Source organism: Macaca mulatta, chromosome 1 (genome assembly GCF_049350105.2).
Source record: "Macaca mulatta isolate MMU2019108-1 chromosome 1, T2T-MMU8v2.0, whole genome shotgun sequence".
NCBI classification, from domain to species: domain Eukaryota; kingdom Metazoa; phylum Chordata; class Mammalia; order Primates; family Cercopithecidae; genus Macaca; species Macaca mulatta.
The window spans coordinates 69,959,027-69,971,206 of record NC_133406.1 but is presented as its reverse complement, the minus strand read 5'-3'; the positions used below and the strand labels follow the sequence as shown (position 1 = coordinate 69,971,206).

General features: G+C 44.8%; 1 long non-coding RNA gene across 1 annotated transcript; it reads left to right on the top strand.

Moving 5' to 3' along the window:
* Positions 1-274: 274 nt before the first annotated feature.
* Positions 275-10,393, top strand: LOC106993689 (uncharacterized). Its single transcript, XR_001439980.3, has 5 exons — positions 275-527; positions 4,751-4,807; positions 9,190-9,234; positions 9,699-9,849; positions 10,160-10,393. It is a non-coding gene; the product is annotated as an uncharacterized LOC106993689 (long non-coding RNA).
* The last annotated feature ends 1,787 nt before the right edge of the window (positions 10,394-12,180 follow it).

The following is a 12,180-nucleotide window of genomic DNA, read 5'->3' as shown; positions in this document are numbered from 1 at the left end:
CTCCAGAAAGAGAATGAGAAATATAAATGACCAAGCAGAGAGGAAGATATTCTCTAGGCTAACTAGAAGAACTGTAATTACAGCTCTTTTAACCTTCCCTTTCTCCGTGTAGGTTTCCCATTGAGTGTTTTCAATGGGAAATGTCTAACTGCACTGTGGGTGTACACCACGGCCGGTTGCTATTTTTGGAACACTTGTGAATCCTGGGCCCAGAGTCATGACCAATACTGGTGAGTCATACTCCCCATACAGAGCTCCCTACACACTGGCTGTCAGAAAAAAAAAAAAAAAAAAAAAGCAAAACAGAAGTTGCCATCTCGTCCTGTGCTCCAGCTGTCTCATTTTACCTTCTGAAATGATGGAGGAAGTTCTGCTGAGGATGGGGTCAGGGTAACAGCAGACTTCTGAATAACTCTGCACCCCCAGAAACCTGCAAAGGACACAGGCCCTCTTGGTGGTCTCCTCCTGGATACCTTGCTTTCTCCTGGAAGAGCCCTCCCTTCCACCCCGGATATCACTGTGAACCTGTAAGTGGCAGTACCTTCTTTCTGATAGGCAATGTCTACTGTGCCATCCTAGGCAGGTATAATACATAAAATAACCTGTCACCTGGGACCATTAGCCTCTTTAACAAAGGACAAATTTCATTCCATACTGGAGAGAAAGTGTCCTGGAGAGAGGAAACATGTTGACTTAAAGTCACACAAAGGTGCAAAGACCTGACGGTAGTCCTTTTTGGGGCAGAAAGAAAGCAGAGAGTTCAGGAGGATAGAACTCTCGATCACAGACTTGGGTACTTGTGGACTCTCATACAGGTTGGGGGTTATTAATTTTTTTTTTTTTTTTTTTTTTTTTGGAGACGGAGTCTCACTCTGTCCCCCAGGCTGGAGTGCAGTGGCGTGATCTCGGCTCACTGCAACCTCTGCCTCCCGGGTTCACACCATTCTCCTGCCTCAGCCTCCCAAGTAGCTGAGACTACAGGTGCCTGCCACCATGCCTGCCTGGCTAATTTTTTTGTATTTTTTAGTAGAGACGGGGTTTCACCATGTTAACCAGGATGGTCTCGATCTCCTGACCTCGTGATCTGCCTGCCTCGGTCTCCCAAAGTGCTGGGATTACAGGCATCAGCCACCGCGCCAGGCCCGGTTGGGGGTTATTCAGACTCCTTTGCTTAGCTATGGTAGATGGCTAAGTTTTTGCTTCCAAGTTCTCTTGACCATGAGACATGTAGAGCCAGGGAGGAAAGAGAAAACCCAAACCAGGTCACTGTTACCTGTGAATAAACACCTTGATCGAGTTCTGAGAAGAGGAGTTATGATACTAAAGGTTAAGTGGAGGTTTTCACTCCTCTTCAGATTTTGACTTTCATAACTCTGCCGTCCCTTTACTATAGAGAACTGAGAAAGAATAGTATTTGGGCATGTGAGGAGATTCCAGCTGCATAAGCAGATCATGAATGTTCCCAGTGCCAAGTCCTCAGCGAAGAGTGCCCCAGGAGTTTCATTCCTACTGACCGACCTGGGTAACGCAGGCATAAGAACAGAGAGAGAGGTGGTGCTTTTAAAAATAGATCTGACTTAGTAGTCTTTAAATAACTAAGGATTATGATATGGGAGAGGGCTACTTTGCATCTCTATCTCTGCTAAGAGGAGAACTTGACAAAATGGGCATGAAACTAAAGGGATTTGGGTTTGCTAAGTATAATGACTTCTAAAAGGTAAGAAAGCTGCTGAAGAAGAGTATTTGCTTCTCTGTAGCAGGATGGACTCTTACTTGACTGTGATGGTCACTGAAATGTAGCCTACCTTGACATAGAGTAAATTCTTGCTCTTCAAAGTGTGGTCCCCAGATCATCAGCAGCAGCATCACCTGGGAACTTGTTAAAGATGCTGAGGCCCCACCTTGACCTCCTGAATAAGAATCTCCTCTCAGCCGGGAGCGGTGGTTCACACCTGTAATCCCAGCACTTTGGGAGGCCGAGTTGGGCAGATCATGAGGTCAGGAGATTGAGACCATCCTGGCTAACATGGTGAAACCCTGTCTCTACTAAAAAATACAAAAAAATTAGCCAGACTTGGTGGCGGGTGCCTGTAGTCCCAGCTACTTGGGAGGCTGAGACAGGAGAATGGCGTGAACCCGGAAGGTGGAGCTTGCAGTGAGCCGAGATCGTGTCACTGCACTCCAGCCTGGGCGACAGAGTGAGACTCCGTCTCAAAAAAAAAAAAAAAAAAAAAAAAAACTCCTTTCTAACAAAGTTCCCAGGTAAAATGCCTGAACCTTATGAACTGAGAAGCACTGGGCTAAATGATCTTTGCAGATTCCTCCTGTGATGGTTAATATTGAGTTTCAACTTAATTGGATTGAAGGATGCAAAGTATTGTTCCTGGGTGTGTCTGTGAGGGTGCTGCCAAAGGAGATTAATATTTGAGTTAGTGGGCTGGGAAAGTCAGACCTACCCTCAATCTGGGTGGGCACGGTCTAATCAGCTGCCAGTGTGGCCAGAATAAAAGCAGGCAGAAGAATGTGAAAAGACTAGACTGGTTTAGCCTCCCAGCCTACATCTTCCTCCTGTGCTGGTTGCTTCCTGCCGTCGAATATCAGACTCCAAGTTCTTCAGCTTTGGGGCTCGAACTGGCTTCCTTACTCCTATTATGGGACTCATCTTGTGACTGTGTGAGTCAATCCTCTTAATAAACTACCCTTTATATATAAATCCATCCTATTAGTTCTGTCCCTCTAGAGAACCCTGACTAATACACCTCCTATTTGAGGATTTCATGAGCTGCCACTAGTTGAGAAATGGTGCAGCCCCTCTGGGGAGGGAGGCCTGGCTGCTAAGGAAGTGGGAGGCACACTGGTATTCTCCTCCCAAGCCACAGCTCTCCACATGCCTGTTGTACAGGGGAGAAAGTACACCTTCCTCCTCAGCCTCAAGGGTACCATAGCTTCGGGTCCTCTGAACACACGAGACCCCCTGTAGCAAATACCTAGGAGCCCAGACAGCTTGTAGAGATGATCTGTGCCTCCCTCAGACCCACGGAAGACTCCCAGAGCAAGGAGGGAGGTAGGCAGTCCAGTGGTCTCTGCAGATCCCAGCTCTCCTCTCACTTGTAAAAGCTATCTTCTTGCCTCCCTGGGGGCCACAGGTGACAGGGAGTGCCCAATTTCTCATCTATTGAAGAATCATAAACCAACTAATATGTTTTTTCCAGAAGGTTTTTAAAAGTCATTTTTATGTAAATTGTTCATAAATACCAGTGAGAAAAAGAACACCCAAAACTAATATAGAGAGTGAAGGGTCTCAAGACACAGTCAACAACCCTTTTGACTAAGAGGATCTAGTTCACAGACACACACACAGAGAGTGTAATCACCCTGCTGCTGATATTAACTACTGCCTTAGTCAGCTCAGGCTGCTGTAACACAATACCATAGACTGGGTGGCTCAAACAACAGATAATCAATTTTCTTACAGTTCTGGAGGTGTCTTATAGTCCAAGATCAAAGTACCAGCAGATGTGATTCTTGGTGAGGGCTCTCTTCCTGGCTTGCAGATGGCTGCCTTCTTGCTATGTCCTCACATGGACTTTCCTCGGTGTATACCCATGGAGAGAGAGAAAGAAAGAAATCTCTAGTCTGTCTCTCTTCCTGTTCTTATAAGGGCACTCATCCAATCATGGGGCTCTGCTCTCAGGACCTCATCTATTAATAGTACCACCAGGTTGGGGATTAGGTCTTGAACTTACGAATTTTGGAGGGACACAAACATTCATTCCATAACAACTACCAAAGTAGTAGACTTCAGAGCAATTATTTTCTAATCCATATTTTTCCCCTTAAATCATATGTTCCTGGCTAATACTGAGTGTCCTAAGACTACATGTTAGAGAAATAGAAAATTTTAGATTATCCATCTTCATAATAACTAGTAGTGCTGTAGAAATGCAGTTTGTCAGTCTCTAGGGTCTCTCTATTCTACCGTTTCAGGTAGGCTGTGGTTCTATGGTCAAGTCAAAGAGAAGCTGCACTGAGTATTTATTCACAGTAAGAACAGCAGTTGAGATCAGGGGCTCTAGAGCTAGAATGATCTGGGTTCAAATGTGATTCTATGACTCCCTACCTGTGACCTTTCTAAACTTTGATTTCCCCATCTATAAAATGGAAGGAATGATAATATCGTTTATCATTGTATATCACTATGTAGTTGTGAGGGTTGAGTAATACATGAAAAGCCCTGCCACAGGGTAGAGACTAAATACACAGTGGCTATTACCATTGTTGCAGTTGGTATCATCGGATGTGATACTTATGTTTTTCTAGCTCATATGTGCTTTTCTACTATCACGCCGAGATCTCCAAAGAGCAGGGATTAAGCTTCCCTCAACAGAATTCTTCTTGTCTTCTTGAGGTTATAAAAGGTCTCCTGCTTCAAGTAACTCAGGGAGCTGCCAATGTAAGGCTCTGCCCTTGTGGGGCATAAGAACTGTTGTGGTCACTTGCCTGTCTACTGGCCCAAAAACTCCTCCAGAGTCCTGGGCATAGCACAAGTTAGGCCTTCTTTTTAGGAAGCCAAGAGTCCTCCTCCACCTCCCCAAGCCTCTTTGCCCCACTCTAGTGAGCAGTGATCTTCACTCACACCTTGACTACCCACCGCCCATTTCCCCTTACATGACTCTTCACCCCTGAGCACATATATGTCATGTACTGGCCTTCAAGAGTGATCTTTCATTTCAGCTTTCATTTCTTCCAGGATTCCCCAGGATCAACCATCTGAGCAGATACCTTAGAATGTCCCCAGATTTCAGAGGTAAGTCACTAGTACTTTCCCAGAGTAGTAGACATCATTTCTGCCCTGCCCCTGTGGTCCTAACCATATCCAGTGACATCAAAATCTGGTGTCATATCTCATGGAAGACCCACACCCCCAAAGCCCTTCATCCTATTATACTGGATCCCTTTATCCAGTGCTCATAAACCACGTGAATGGCCTGGCCTGCTTGGTAAAGGCCTTGAGCCCAGCTCCTCTTTCAGCCACTCCCAATCAATCTGCCAATCATCTCTTCCAGGAAGCTTCCTGCCTTCTCTTCCAAGCCAAGCTGGATTAGGGACCCCTACATTGAGCTCACCCTGTACTTATCTCTGTTGTTAACCACAGTACTGGAATGATCTGTGTCTCCATCTGCCTCCCACACTAAACTGAGTTCCAGGAGGGCTGGGGCCATGTGTTATTCATCTCTGCATCTCTGGCATTTAGACTGTGCCTAATATATAGTAAGCATGCAGTACATGTTGAAAGAAATAAATAAAGGTGGGAGGAGGAAGGGAGGAGGGAAAAAGAACGATAGAAAGCAAGGAAGAAAAAAAGAAGAGGCCGGGCGCGGTGGCTTACGCCTGTAATCCCAGCACTTTAGGAGGCTGAGACAGGCGGATCACAAGGTCAGGAGATCAAGACCATCCTGGCTAACGCAGTGAAACCCCATCTCTACTAAAAATACAAAAAAATAGCCAGGCGTGGTGGCGGGCGCCTGTAGTCCCAGCCAGTCGGGAGGCTGAGGCAGGAGAATGGCGTGAACCTGGAAGGTGGAGCTTGCAGTGAGCCGAGGTTGCACCACTGCACTCCAGCCTGGGCGACACAGCAAGACTCCGTCTCAAAAAAAAAAAAAAAAAAAAAAAAAAAAAAAAAAAGAAGAAGAAGAAAAAGAAGAAAGGAAAAAGGAGGAAGGAAGAATAAGGAAAGAATCAAAGTCATAGGAAGAAGGAAATAATGAGAATAGGCTGGATCGAATTCTGTAGAATAATTCCCAATGGCCTTGAACAGTGAAGCTAAAGCCCATCCTCCTCTATATTTAATCTTCCAACATCTCCTTCTCTGTTATTAATATAAAAACAGAGTAAGTTTATATGGGCCCATTAAAATCATTGGCCAAATAATCATGATGGTACCTGGAGCCCTAGGTCATCAGAAACCCCTATAAAGTCCTATGTACTGACAGCAGGACATAAAACTATCATCAAACACAAACACTGAACCTTTTCCTGGTCACAAATACATGCTCCACTCAGTGGCCAAGGTCAGTCACTTCTTGTGTACATGAACCCTCCCTGGTCCGCCCCTGCTGACAAACATTTCCACACACATCCAAGGAGAATGGGAGAGGGACCAAAAAGCTCTTAGGAATTCAGTGACATAATCACCTTACAGGTATCACCACAAATGGAGAGGGGCAGGAACCCAGAAAGGCAAAAGGCAAAACAGAATAGCCGGATAATCAAGAAAATATTCACATGTGTACACACACACACCTACTCAACAGTTTAACTTCCCTAATAATGTTTTGCTCCGATTAATAATTAAATGGCCTGTGTACTTTGAATAGACGCCAACTACTTCTCAGCACGGAGAAGTGGTAGAGTGGTAGGACAGCCTGGAATGAAAATGAGCCAGTCCACCACATAGATAATCAAGAGCTTCTTGCATTCATTCCCTATATCTGCTCAAAATTTTTGACTCAAATTTTGTTTAAGTCAAAATTTTAGAGATTAGAGATGAGATGTGGAGAAAGTTCACTTTACCAACTTTGGTCTATTCCAGCCAATTCAGTCATTGTTCTCTCCACACAGAATAGAAGCAATAGTTTGACCCTTAAACCTGAGCTGAACTCTGTTGATTGTGTTTGGAGGACAGCTCCCCTTGGCTTTGTAGGCTAACCCCCATGTGTCCACTCTCTCCCTTCAGCAGATGCTCCCTTATGGATACCACTCCATCCCTCTGAACACAGTATATATTCCTCATGATTCATTGTGGTCAGGAATTTAATTACTGATCATAAATTATGTGGGAATTACCTTCCAAGGAATTGGGAAAATGAGTGTGATTGTAGGAAAAGATAATCTATTATAGATTACTTTTAAAATAATGTCAAATGTTAATCTTGTATATGGGAAGAGAGGAAAAGACTAAGTTAAAGTTAGCAGAAGGTCTGAGGGATCCCAACTAGTGCTCAGGTAAGGAGGGTGGGAAAGAGGGAAAGGAGAATGTGAAGGAAGAAGGCCTATTTGGACAAAAGGCACATCCCACATGGAATCATCTTCCCCAAATCAAAGGAGGGTGGGTGCTTCCCAGGAGGGCACAGTGTGACTCTCCAAGCACCCACTGGGCATGGAAGAAGGTGCCTGCCAGTGCCTGCCTCTTTCCCATTCTCCTTTTTCTTCCTTCTTCCCCTCGCCTCCTTTCCTTCCATCCACTTTCTTTTTCTTTTTGAGATGGAGTCTTGCTCTGTCGCCCAGGCTGGAGTGCAGTGGCACAATCTTGGCTCACTGCAAGCTCTGCCTCCCATGTTCAAGCAATTCTCCTGCCTCAGCCTCCCGAGTAGCTGGGATCACAGGTGCATGCTACCATACCCGGCTAATTTTTGTATTTTTAGTAGAGATCACCATGTTGGTCAGGCTGGTCTCGAACTCCTGACCTTGTGATCTGCCTGCCTTGGCCTCCCAAAGTGCTGGGATTACAGGCATGAGCCACCGTGCCCGGCCCCTTCCATCCACTTTTATTGACCACCTGTGTGTTAGGTGCTGTGAAGGTGGTGGGAATATAAAAATAACAGAAAAGTCTCTAATGTCCAGTCATTAAGCAGTAAAGCTAGTAACCAACAAGTTCAGCAAAGCAAACTATGCAACCATATCACAGAGCCTGTGTTAATAAATGTGGCCCAGTGTGCCTCAGTGGAGGCAGCAGCCATTTCCACCTGGCAGCCAATAGCTGATTTCAGTAACAATGTTGTTCTCAAAATTTCCCCACACCTACTGCTCTAGAATAAAATAAAATAGAGACATCACAACCAAATGCAAAGTAAGAATTTTGATTGGATCTTGTTTAAAAAAAACATCCAAAGTGCATTGACTTTGGAGACTCACAAGGGGGAGGATGAGAGAGGGGTATGGGATTAAAAACTACATATTGGGTACAACGTATACTACTTGGGTGATGGGTGTATGAAAATCTCAGACGTCACCACTATATAATTCATCCACGTAACCCAAAACCATTTGTACCCCAAAAGCTACTGAAATTTTTAAACACACACACACACACACACACACACACACACACACACACACATATCTGTTAGAAGACATATTGGGAAACATTTTGGAAAATTTTATATGATTTGGGAATTGGGAACCAGGGGATATTAGGTAATTATCATTAATTTTCTTAAGTGTAATAAAGGTTACTGTGAGTACATCAAAGGATGTTCTTATTTTCAAGAGATGTGTGTTGAAGTATTTAGGGATGATGTCTGTATCTTACATTGAAATAATTTAGTAAAAAACATATATTTGGTAACATGTATATAACTGTAGAATCTAGATGAGGGATTTCAGTGTCAACTGTACTATTATTTCAACTTTTCTATACATTTGAAATTTTTTATAATAAAAAATTTGAGGCCGGGCACAGTGTTTCACACCTGTAATCCCAGCACTTTGGGAGGCCGAGGCAGGCATATCATGAGGTCAGGAAATCGAGACCATCCTGGCTAATATAGTGAAACCCCGTCTCTACTAAAAATACAAAAAATTAGCCGGGTGTGGTGGCGGGCGCCTGTAGTCCCAGCTACTCGGGAGACTGAGGCAGGAGAATGGCGGGAACCCAGGAGGCAGAGCTTGCAGTGAACCGAGATCGCACCACTGCACTCCAGCCTTGGCGACAGAGCGAGACTCTGTCTTAAAAAAAAAAAAAGAAAAAAAAAGTCTGAATAAAAAATTATCTCCACTTGCTAGCCTGTTGTAATAAAGCCTTTAGTAGAATAAAGTCTTCTGTGTGTCAATTAGCTAATAAATAATCATAACTAACATTTGTCATGTGCCAGGCAATGCTGAGAGCTAGCGTGCAATAACGGCAGTATGAGCTTTGCTTTACAGAGAGGGAAACCGAGGCTTGGCAAGGTTAAGTTCTTATCCCAAGACACACAGATAGTAACTGTCAGGGCCAGATCCCAGCCTGGCTTTGATCTGGTTCTAAACTACCCACTCTTAACTGCCAGCTTCTACTGACAACCTTCTAGAAAAAACGCTGACATGCAATGTCTGGGTGAAGTAATGGTAACAGGAATCATTGCCATGAAGGGCAGTCTGTCAACTTGTGCGTGCAAACAACCATTCTAAGAGCCTTTCTTGCTTTGATAGGGAGAAAAAAGGCTTCGGGTGCTGCCAGAAGAGAAGAGGCCATCAGTGAGTGAGGAAAAGGCATGGAAAGAGGAAGGGGGGAAGGGAAACAGCCTCACCTTATAGACCTGCAGTTCTGTGGGGCAAATTAAAGCTGTAAAGCAGGTATTTTTGACTGGAGCAGCAGACAAATGTTTCTGTTTAGTAGAAAAGTTACTGCAATCAATGCTGTTCCACATCACTAATGAAGGCTGAAAAAAGTCACAGCTGAAAGGTATAATGGTGCTTTCTTCCAGAGGGCTGCTTAAGCAAGGTCTCATTGTGCCTGAAGTCTGTATTGCTTACTGGCCATTCGGGACGTGCAATGCGATTTAAGAGAGTGGTGCTGGGCTGCACTGAGCCAGCTATACGCTCTTACTCAGTCCCCTGTAGAACAGGGCCAGAGAGAGTGGAGGGCAGGGTGTGCCCAGCCAATTGGCCTCTATAGGAATTTCAACCATGACCTCAACCTTATTTGCTCTCTGCTCCAGTCTCCTGACTAACCAGCCTGTGCACGGCAGAGCCTGAGTTCCACAGCCAGCCTGGCAGGGCCACCATGTAACAGTCCAGAGTCAAGTTGCATTTTGCTTTTGGTGTATAAAATGCAAGAACTGGAGAAATCATGTAAAAAGTCAGGAGGAGGTAAGCATTCCAAGCACCAGCCTCCCTGGAATTCAGCATTAGAACAAAAGCCACTTCCTTCAGTGCCCTTTTCTTACAGAGTAGTTTTTCCTGTGAGGAGAGAGTTACCGCATAACACCTCCGTTAGTGGGATGTTCTGAGTTGTCGGGATTAACCATCGAGGCGGTGGGGTGAAGGGTCCCATTATGCAGAATGTGGGGACTGCCCCTGAGATGTTTTTGTTTTTAAAACAAACACAATTGTGCCAGCTGATCTCAGAAAATGTTTCTAGAAAATTTGCAGCCTGTGACATCACAGACCTTCCTTTCAGCCTCGGACCAGCAGCAACACACTCTGAAGTAGGTCTCAGAAGACAAAAAGCTGAAATCAACTCATGCTTCCTGCTACACAGAATCCACTGAGAGGAAAAGGAAATTTTACCCAAACTTCAGAAAGCTACAGAAATGACACACATTTTCACAATCCCAGAAGGAAAGTTGCATCTGAGGGGAATAAAAACAGAGCAATGGAAGAGTATTTGTTAAAATAAATGGCTTTCACAGGGCATTTTCTCTAAAAGTCTCCCTCGCCTCAAAGAGTACTCCTGTCTGCAGTCCCTCTTGCACGTCACACAGCTGTGGGCTTCCTGGGAGCTGCTGCCATCTCCTTGCCTAAAAGCCTCAGTGCCCCCACCCCCAGCCAACCCACCTGCCCCACAGCTGGTCTCCCTTTCTCTGGCTTCTTGGAGCAATAAGACCCCCTTCTCCCAGTGAGGCATCTTTCTGAAAGGTAAGTATGAACCCACTCCTCTCCTGCTCAAAAATAGTGGCCGGCTCTTGATCTCCCAAAAGATAGAAATGCACACTTTGGTCTGGTGTGGCGGTTCATGGTTCATGCCTGTAATCCCAGCACTTTGGGAGGCCAAGGCAGGCAGATCACCTGAAGTCAGGAGTTGAAGACCAGCCTGACCAACATGGTGAAACCCTGTCCCTACTAAAAGTACAAAAATTAGCCAGGCATGGTGGCATACACCTGTAATCCCAGCTACTTGGGAGGCTGAGGCAGGAGAATTGCTTGGACCCAGAAGGCAGAGGTTGCATGAGCTGAGAACGTGCCATTGCACTCCAGCCTGGGTGACAGAGCAAGACTCTGTCTCAAAAAAAAAAAAAAAAAAAAAAAAAAAAAAAAAAAAAAAGAAAAGAAAGAAAGAAAAGAAAAAGAAATGCATACTTTATTTGGTACCCGGGCCCTCATGACCTTTCTCCTGCCCACTTTTCCCAGACTGTCTGCTACCACATGGTATGTACAGCCTTTCTCCCGGTCACACGGACTCCTCTGAATGCTTGCCTGTCTTTCCCGTGTGGCATCTGCCTGTGCCTTTCTACTCACTGTCCACATGTCTAAAATGCTCTTCCTCTAAACCCACAGAGAAAACGTAACCCAAATGCCACCTCCTCGGTGGAGCCCCTCTGGAAGTTTCTTTCTCTCTCTGTCTCTCTCTCTCTCCACATACACGCTGCTTACCTTCCCAGCCACACAGGTATCACTCCCCTTTTCAGGGCTTTGCTCTGTTCTCTGTTCACAGATCTGCTACCCACACTAGTCTGTGAGCACTCCTTTGGGGACAGAGCCCATGAAGTGCTCATCTTTGTGTTTCCAGTTCTTAGCCCAGTGCCTGACACCTAGTAAGGTGCTTCATAATCTAAGTCCCCCAACCAGCAAGACCAAATTCTGCTATTTCCAAGTCATCCTCAACACTCCATAGGAAAGAGTTCTGCTACCACAGAACAATGTATTCTATATTGCCTATAAATTATTACATTTCTCTCTTCCTGGAGATACACACACACACACACACACACACACACACACACACACACGTATATATAGATATATAGGCGCCTGGCCTATACAACCTAAATCTTATAGAAACTCTTGGCTTCTGTGTGAGGGACAAATGGAGTCAGTCTTTAGGCTAATATTTTTTCTATAAACTAAGATTTTAAAACAATTGATGTTGATATCTTAAAGGGTCAGTCAACAAATTAATCAACATTATCTCCTAAACAACAGCCAAGGACCAGTGGAAGGGTGGGAGAGAATAAAAAATGTGACTTCCCTAAAGTATATTATAGTTTAGCAGGACAAAATTTTTTTAATTCGATAATTTAAAAATTTTTTTAGAGACAGGGTTTTGTTCTGTCACCCAGGCTGGAGTGCAGTGGCACCATCACGGTTCACTACAGCCTCAAGCTCCTGGACTCAACACAATCCTCCCACCTTAGCCTCCCACCTTAGCCTCCCAAGTATCTGAGACTACAGGTGCACTGCAACTGCACCCAGCTAATTTTT